This window comes from Corvus moneduloides, chromosome 3 (genome assembly GCF_009650955.1).
Source record: "Corvus moneduloides isolate bCorMon1 chromosome 3, bCorMon1.pri, whole genome shotgun sequence".
In the NCBI taxonomy this organism is placed as follows: domain Eukaryota; kingdom Metazoa; phylum Chordata; class Aves; order Passeriformes; family Corvidae; genus Corvus; species Corvus moneduloides.
This window is the reverse complement of record NC_045478.1, coordinates 6128354-6137333: the sequence shown is the minus strand read 5'-3', so window position 1 is coordinate 6137333 and position 8980 is coordinate 6128354. Positions and strand designations below refer to the sequence as shown.

At 43.9% G+C, this 8980-nt stretch overlaps 1 protein-coding gene across 3 annotated transcripts in view; it reads left to right on the top strand.

Moving 5' to 3' along the window:
- Positions 1–548: 548 nt before the first annotated feature.
- Positions 549–8980, top strand: part of ADGRF5 (adhesion G protein-coupled receptor F5) — a 49218-nt gene continuing 40786 nt past the window's right edge. The window contains exon 1 of one of the 3 annotated variants that reach the window (XM_032104283.1): positions 549–1061. The gene's annotated coding sequence lies outside the window, so the exon portion shown is untranslated. Of the gene's footprint in view, positions 1062–6559; positions 6881–6905; positions 6927–8980 lie in introns of those variants that run through there. The other 2 variants (XM_032104282.1, XM_032104284.1) reach the window with 2 other exon arrangements.

Sequence of the window (8980 nt, the reverse complement as noted above, 5' to 3'; positions counted from 1 at the left end):
GTTGTTTTATGAACCAAAGAAGTAAGGAATTTTTCCCCAGCTTTCTATCCAACACCTTCTACTGCAAGATATTGGAGTCCCACCACATTCCCTATGACACTCACCATAGCAACAGTCAAGCCCCCTCACCTTCCCTAGACTCTGCTCTAGTCCTCCTGTGTCCTCTCTAAGGCTCTGTTCCCACTTCTCTCCTGTATTTCCAACAGACCTATCCCTTACCTCCCAATGGTGCTTCCAATTCATTTCTGTACTTTCCATCCCCTTCTAACACCATCACTCAACTCACATGACTCCTGGCTGGCTCTGTCTGGCTGCTGGCCTGACAACTATCTTCACCATGTAGCTGGCAACCACTTCACTGTGTTTGACTATCTGGACAGCTTTACCAGCTGCTAAGCAGCCAAATGAAACATATTTGTCCTTTAGGTGTTTGTTCTTTAGCCCAGCCCTCTAGAGGAAACTTGTAGGTATTTATTAACTTGGAGATTACAAGAAATGGCAAAATGTCAGTGTGGTGGTGCATCCCCCACTCCCTCTCGGGGTTCACCATGGTCTCAGAAATGCTCATTAGGCCTCAGCCTTGATGGACAGCTTCTGGGCTGAGCTTCTCATGAGCTGATCAGAAACACTATCTGCTCCCAGGAACTCGGAGCTGGCTAAGGAGCCCTGGTGTGTAACAGCCTTGGGAACTTATTTTTCTTACCTGAATAACCACCCAGGTGGAACATTTTTGGTTTTGAACTTTCAAACAAAGTTACTGACACAAATTGTGACCAGGATGGAAAATTACTGTGACCAAAGCCAAGTCTGTTGTGACTCTCTAAGCAGTGGTCCAAAGTGAGACCCTCTGGGCTCTCCTGGACTGCAGCAGGCTGAGACCAGCACCTCCTTCTCTGAGCCACACAGCTCCCAGGTTGGATATACTCGGGGGACCACAGCTGAACGACAATGAGGGATCCTGGGCTGAGATCCCCACTCCTTGAGACTCAACCCTTCACCCGCTGAGAAGGTGCAAAGGCATCCGGCATCAGTACTTCCCTGAACTCAGGAAATTTTCACAGGTATGTACCTTGTATACCCTCCTTTAGGTCTGCATGTGTGTGAATATGCAAATGCACTACGCATATAGTTAGATGCCTATGCACTTCAGATTTGTAAGTACGTTAGGCCTGTGAGTTACTGTTGTGTCTGCAGTAAATTTCACATGAATCATTTGTTAAATTATTGAGATTAAGCTGTAGTCTAGGTGCTGTTCAATTTCAGTGCTGTTAAACCTTTAGGCCTAAACTGTTGGTCAAGTCTGGGGTGTAGTTTAGCAAGGGGATCTACTCTGAACCTTTTGACTCAACAGGAAGGTCTTCCTTAGTCCTTTTTACCCTTACCCTTTCCTATTCTCACACTTTCCCCCACAAAGACTCCCCAACAGCCTCCATGTAGATAATTTTTGGATGAATTTCAGGTTTAGATTGATTGATTTTCAATTCTAGTTTGCTTTTTCTCTGTGTGCTTTAACCATCCAGTAAGTAGGACAGTGAACCTTGCCAACAAACTTTGTCAACTTTTACTTTTTTATTAAATCTGCTTTTGCCAATACCTTTAGTGGTGATTCTTTAAGAGACCTTAAAACACTCATTCACCACACTCTGCCCTTCAGAGAAACTGTGAGATCAGCCTAAAAAATGAGAGAAGAAGTTAAGAAGTATCACAATACACAAAGCTAGAAATGTGTTTTCTTCTCCCAATGCACATGGGATTGTCTCTTACAAGTGCCATACATATGTGGCCAGAGGACTTTTGTGGCAATATTTTCTATTTTTCAACAGCCGAAAGACTACTTCTTGTCCCAGAGCATGGAAGGAAAGCAAAGAAGATTTTGATTTAATAATAAAATAGGACTGGCTGCTGGACCTAGGGGTCAGAAGGAACATGTGATGTTCTCATTTATGTCTGCAAATGAGAAAAAAAGATCAGATTCACACAAAAAACCTGCCTTTCATATGGAATTTTACCAAATACAAAGGTTTCTGTATAGCCAGAAGTTTGTGCTTTGCCTACACATTTTCTATGCAAAAGAGTAATTGCCTTGATGAATCAATGGACTATATATGTGTGTATATGCATGTATGTGTATATATATATGTATATATATATGTATTTATTTATACAATACGGACTCTTTGCAAGCTGGAATTCATAAATCCTTTGGGAATTTGCCTTTCTTTGGGTTTCATTACTTCTAGTCATCCATGTGGTGCCTCCAAAGCTCCCATGGAGGGATCTGACCTTCATGGACATTTGGTGTGGTGGGCATTTGGGGCAGAGGGGTGACTGGAAAGCAGCTATGTGACCAACATGCTCTTTACCAGTAACCAGCATGATCCACAAACATGTTCTGACTGGGTCAAAAGGTCTCTTTTCACTGGAAAAGGATATGCAAATCTATGAACTAAATATATATGCAATGCCCTGACATGTATTTCAGTCAGTGTGTTATAAATGGGAATCAGACGTGGTTGTGCAGCCCGTATTCTTTCACCTTGGAGTCCCTCACAAATAGTCAACCCCTTCTTCTTCACTTTCATAAGCCTGGAAAACACTGTGGAGGACCTGCCCAAGGTATTGTACCTTAATCTCATAGATGACATTTGTTGTTAGAGCAAGGATTTTAAAGGCACGCCTTCCTAGACAAGTTCATTTTCTCAAACTTGCCTATGCAAGCCTTCTTCTCTCCTGTAAATAAATCAAGAGCTAAGTAAATATGAGTACTGAGTGAAAGCACATGAGATCATAAGAAAGGGCAGTATACACTTAGTCTATCTCCCCACTTTTGTGCCTGTCACGGGGACAAGATTAGAAGAAGAGCTCCTGGAACTCTCTCCCTACACCCTCCCACCCTTTGCCCCAGGAGAACACCATTTCTTCTGATCATAGTTGAACACATCAACTTCCCCACCATGTTAGACTATGTGCCACATCAATCAGACTTCAAAAGAAAGGTCGTGGCCCTGAAAGCAATCCCCGCTGAGTTCTTCATGTGTGTGAGGTGCTCCCATGCCAAAGTCTGTGCACTACTGGGGCTTTAACACTTCGAGAGCTTCCCTGCCCTGCCCTGCCCTGCCCAGAACCTGCAGGTTCTGCTTGACTCCAGCACTAGGAAGTATCCTCTTCCCTCCATCTCCATGTGTTCTGTCCATCTCACTTGTGGCACCTCCTGGATGATGACAATATTCTTCCATCTCCTTCTACTGGTGTCAGCTCTTGCACACATCGTGTCTAGCCTGACCATTGTCCCTTTGACATGTCAGGACCAGGACCATTCCTGGTGAACCTATCCTGTCCCATCTATATATCTTCAGCTACTACTTGTCCCATTCTTTTGGAGCTCTGGGTCTGTACATCCTCAACACAAATGTCCCTCCTGACTGCTGGGTTTCTCTGTGTTGTTACTATTAATTCCAGTAATTACTTTTATGAGCAGATAATTACAATAATAAGTGGGAATTCTACAGCACACTGCATTGTATGGTGTCTTCAAGCCCCATGTTATGTAGGATACAGCTTTGCAGAGCTCTCCACACCCAAACATCTTGGGTGATGATCACTTCTTGGTCATGCACCATGAAAAAAGCATTTCCTTCATTGTCCATTGTCAGATGAAACGATGGGAAAATAGGCCATTGCCTGCACCCATCCATTTGAAACAGGGCCCAGCTAACCCAGAGGAAGCTGCTTGAAGTTTCAGAAAGGGATTGGGTGGGTTGTGCTTTGTGGGAAGGGGCGCAGAAATCCCTGGAGGAATTACCGCATGTATTCTGCTAGGGAAATCCAACAATCGCATGAGCACAAAGGCGACCAGTAACAGGCGTTTTCCACTTCCTTGATTGGCTTTCACAGAAGCTCAACGAGTTCTCCATCGTTCTCTAGGAGTCCCTGCTTTGGCCTGGGCCTCTGCACTGGGATTTCCTATCAGCTATGAAGTCCCTTGGTTGCCTATTGTCAATAACTGCTTTTAGCAGACAAAGCTTTATATAACCTCAGACAAAACATGTTAAAACCACAGTCCAGTGAGGCAGCTGGAGCTCTAATGTAATAATAAAAGAGCTCCAGCAAGTCTAAAGGCTGAAAGAGTAGGTCCTTCATTAAGGATGTCAGGTAACTGTATCTCTATCTAAGCCAAATAATGAAGAAAAATGAAGGAAAGCAGCCAGCTGTGATACAAGTATGTCAAGGATTAGTGAATCACAAGGAGGTTTACATGTATGATTGATTACTGGGATTATGAAAAATAGGGACCTTTGCTTTTAAATTAAATTTCTCAGCTTCAGTTTCCCACATTTGCTTTGTCTGTGCCTTTTTTCCCTAGAAGATTAAATATCCATTTAGCTTTTTGGGCATTCTCAACTAGATGGTTACATTACACATTATTGTAGTGATTCTCCTGCTATGATGAAATTCATACAAGCGTGGTAACTAGCCTAAAAAAAATCCTAATTATAAACCCAAGTCACTTCAACCTAAAAGAAACCCATAAAGCTGAGTGATGGCAGTACAACTGAAGTACTCTGAATACCCAAATTGGTTGTTCTGTCACTGCAATGAATTCCTGGTGCTTCAGGAAAAAAGTCATCTTCAGAGACCTTGTTCATGAACATAAATAGTTTCAGTTGACCACTGGCTGCAGGAAGAGAGTCCAGGGCATGTCGCTCCTTTTGGTGTGAGACCATGCAGCCTTCAGCACTAGAGTCAGTTCTAAATATATTTCTCATGTCAGATGTATAATGAGACATTTCATTACTTCCTTCCTTCTCAGCACATTACGACAAAGTGAGCCAGGATTTGCTCTCCCCAGTATGAGCAAAGGTTAATTCTTTGCCATCTGCCAGGATCACCAGAACAACTGAAATATCCCTTGATTGTCCACGTGCATATTAGAGCGTTGCAAGCCATGACTTTCCTTGATGACGCGACAAGCTGGTGATAAAGAAAATGCCTGCTATATCTTCCTTCTAGTGACCCATGCCATTAGTGATTTATATTGGATATAGGTAGTGAGATGCCCCAGATACAGAGGTTGCTGCTAAATAGAAGGCAATATTGATCACACTCATTAATCAAAAGCAGATAAAGACAGGGTGTATTGCCCAGACTCCCTCTCCATCTCTTTCTCTGGAAGGAGTTCTCTGTTGCTAGAAAAAAGTATAGGTCAGTGAGCATGTGGGTGAGGTGTATTCATCATTGAAATTTCAAAATGTTCCTTCTTGCTTTTGCAGCATGAACTGAATCACATAGAGTAACTTAAAAGTGATCCTGAGTGGGGATATCAGGTTGATAAAATAAATACTTGCTGTGTCCAGAAAGAATTCTATTATCTGTAGAATCTGGAGTCCTGGATACAATTTTCCATCTGAAGACATCCTCAGAAATATGGTCCAGATACATCCCGGTCAGACCCTGAGACACAGAGGCACAAGCTGTTCTCAGCTGCTTGTACAGTCAACAGGTAGAAGCTGATACCTCTCATCAGAGATAGCACCTGGACCAGAGATGCCATGGGCCATCTGATGGGTTGATGTTGGGCCATGGGGCTGCAGTTACCTTGCAAGAACATCAGAGATGGTGTGAAGCCAGGAGAGACAACAGCAAGGAACACATTGTCCAGGGAAGTGGTGGAGGGACTTAAAAGACATGGATGTGGTGCTTAGGGACGTGGTTTAGCAGTGGGCTTGGCAATGCAGCATTAATGGTTGGACTCCATGATCATAGAGGTCTTTTCCAACCAAAACTCTTCTATGATTCTGTGATTCCAAGGAAGCCATTACAGTGTCTTTCATTTATCAGCATAACTAGGACTGAGCTTTGGGGCACCATCCTCACCTTCCAGGGGTGCAGTCATTTGGCTAATGCTTGAAAAACCCACTTTGGGAGCCCAGACTGGAGGCAAAATGACCTGCAGAGCACAGTTTATGGGCTATTCCAGGAACAGTTGTTCTTCTGGATGCATGAACCAGCCCAGATTTCTTCTGCACCTTGACAAGGAGCCCTTGTGGCACAGCTGCATTGCTGAGGTGTTGCTGAACACATGCTCCATGTGGAATGGCTCTTCTATATTAATTTGCAGAGTATCTCAGCACCTCTTGGCATGAAAAGTACGATAGCAGAAAGTCCGAAGAGCACCTGTAGGCTCAAGATCATTCAGTATAGTGACAACTGAGACTCTCAGAACAGTTTACCCTGGGTTAAAAAAAAAAAAAAAAAAAAAAATTTTACTTGCACACCCCTGATGACCAGAAAAGTGTTCTGCTCATCTTGAAATCACACTGCCCAGCAGCTCTGTTAGCACCCCCACCCAAGTGTCCCTTACATCCACTTTCCCCCCAACGGCAGGAAATCGCTTAGAAAATATTTCCAGGTTCCTTCCTGGCCAGAGGTCACCTCCGTGTTTCGGAGCAGCAGGAATCACCATGTTCTCTGACACAACAAACGGAGGAGGAAGATCTGTCCTGCCCTTTCAAGCTTGTGCTTTTTAGCTGCAACTCCACCCTGCGCTGGTGGAGAAGGGATCAGTTCCCACTGATCGCAGGAAAGGGAGGTCACGGGGTTTGCTTGATTAAATCACCACAAGCCAAAAGGTTCTTTCGCTCACTGAGAATTGCTCACGGGCTGTTTAATTTGTTCTGAAAACAAAAGCAAAACAAAAAAACAAACCCCAAGCCCAACAAGCAACAGCACACACGGAAAAGCAGGTGTGTCTCGAGATCCTGGAAAAACAAAGGGCAGGGGCTGAGGCAGGAGGTGACACTTGGATGGGAAGTTTCCATCCCAGTACAAGAGGACAAGTTTGGAAAAGACTCGGACAGGACCAGCACTTGTTGTCCTACAGGTATGGATGCTGTGTGTGAAATGTGGCATTGGTTTAACATTTTGAGGTGGGTAAGGGTGCCTTGAAGGAATTTTTCGGGCCAGATTCTGACAGTGTGGTGCAAGCTTTGCATCACCAGTAAACCTGCTGCGGGTTTCTGCCAGGGGAACTGCTGTCAGCACGTGTTTCATTCTGTGGTGATTAGTTGGCAGCTTTCTGTAGGATGCTTTTGGCTGTTCAGGGTATTAATTAAGCCATTCAAGCTCTGACAAAGTGCTACTGCCTGTTCGCTTGGCTAGTGAATGCTAATAGAGGCTATGATTGCTTTCGTTTAAGCTCGGGGCTGCAGAGGTAAAGAGGGACGTGCACAGAAATGCTGTGCTAATCCTCATTGCATTTATTACCTCCTTATTAAGTCGTGCTGCAGAGTTTCGGAGAAAAAAGTCAACTGCAATAGCATTTAGAATTTTTTCCACTTTGTTTTGTTTGTACTGTGTTTGTTCCACTTTGTACTTAAGAGTGGCTGGAATTTGCAATGCAGATGCAGGCACTGTGTTTTTGTTAGCTGTATAGAACGGTGGGTTTCTTTAAGGGCAATCTCCCTTCAGTTTCATATTAGGTGAAACTTTCTGACAGGGGAGAGGGACTTGGAGCACCCACAGCCACAGGTTGAGAAACTTCTGTATACTGTCTTTGAGCATCACATTTATCTTGTTTCCATTCTTTTCTATGTGTGTTGTCAGCTGCTTAAATGAAAGCCAGTTTTATGGTGGTGTGTTGGAGTGCTGCTGCCAGTGCTCAGTGTCAGGGGGATGCAGGGAGGCTTTCTGATGCTTTCACCTCCACTGATGTCTATATCCCCAAAAGTTCTGCTCCATTTCCAAACATCCCTGGTGCAGCACTATCCACTTTGCTTAAATGATCATGATTCAGAAAAAAGCAGAGCTGCGGTGTGACCTGTACAACCTTGTTTCTCTCTCCGCATCATGGAAAAGCAACGCTCACCTACGTGCACAAGGAGCTTTTGGATTTGGGGGAGAAAGGTGTTATTGTTTGAAAGCTGTAACTCACACTTTCAGTGACAGTTTTAGGAGGCAATGAGCTTGTGACAAGCAAGGGAATAGCAAGGGAAAGGATGTGAATTTGAAAGCCTGAGGCTCCATTTCTCCTGCTTCTATCACTTGCTGTTGCATGAAGAAAATGGTATTTCACAACCCATAGATTTTCCTCTCACCTAGAAAATTCCTCATCTATTTCTGTCACTTAACCTGTCCAGTGATGTTTGGCAACATTGCAGAATTAAGTGATATTTAAAGAAATTTTGGGGCAAATCTTTAGCACCTGGGTAGCAGTGACACTTGACTGAACTCAGTGATGGGTCAGGCAGCTCAGCAGGAACCTGCTGTGACATCTCTCACTGTTTAACTTCCCTAGATTCGTCTGAGTTTGCCTCCGGTGATCCAGATTTAAAAAACAAACAAAGAGAACATGCGTAGGCACTGAGAAGATATCTTTGTCCTGATCTTCTTGGTTATTTTTATTTTTTTAACACCTCTTAGTCAGGCTTAATAAAGCAGTTCTCCAACATCTGAATTGGAGACGTGGGAAATTCCTCAAACTAGGCAGAGCTTCCTCTCATTGTTATAACACAAAAGACCTGGGCAGCCTTTACTAGAGTTCCTTTTTTTAACCCATTCACTTGACCAAGAAACCTACCTGCTGCTGCCACCGCTCTGGGCTGTGATTCACAGTTTGCCAGAAGACAGCGGACAAGCATGGAAGTGAATTGCATTATCCCTGAGGACATCATTATTTTGGGGTTGTATTGCACTTGAAACTGAAATGGTTTGCTGCTGGAATTAATCTCAGCCTTGTGCAAGAATCATGGCTTTTTAAGACCAAATGGGATGAATCTACAGTAAAACCCAACGCCTTGCAGAAAACCATTTCCAGTTTTCCTTGAAACAGTTTCTTAGGACCATGATCTGCAAAAGGGGTTCAATTGCCATTCCTGAGCAGACCCACCACAATTGCATGCTTATAGAGTTTATTTCTCAAATGATCCTGCACGTGGCTCAGCCTGCGTGGGGACAGTTACCGCCCATGGGTTAATCTGATCCA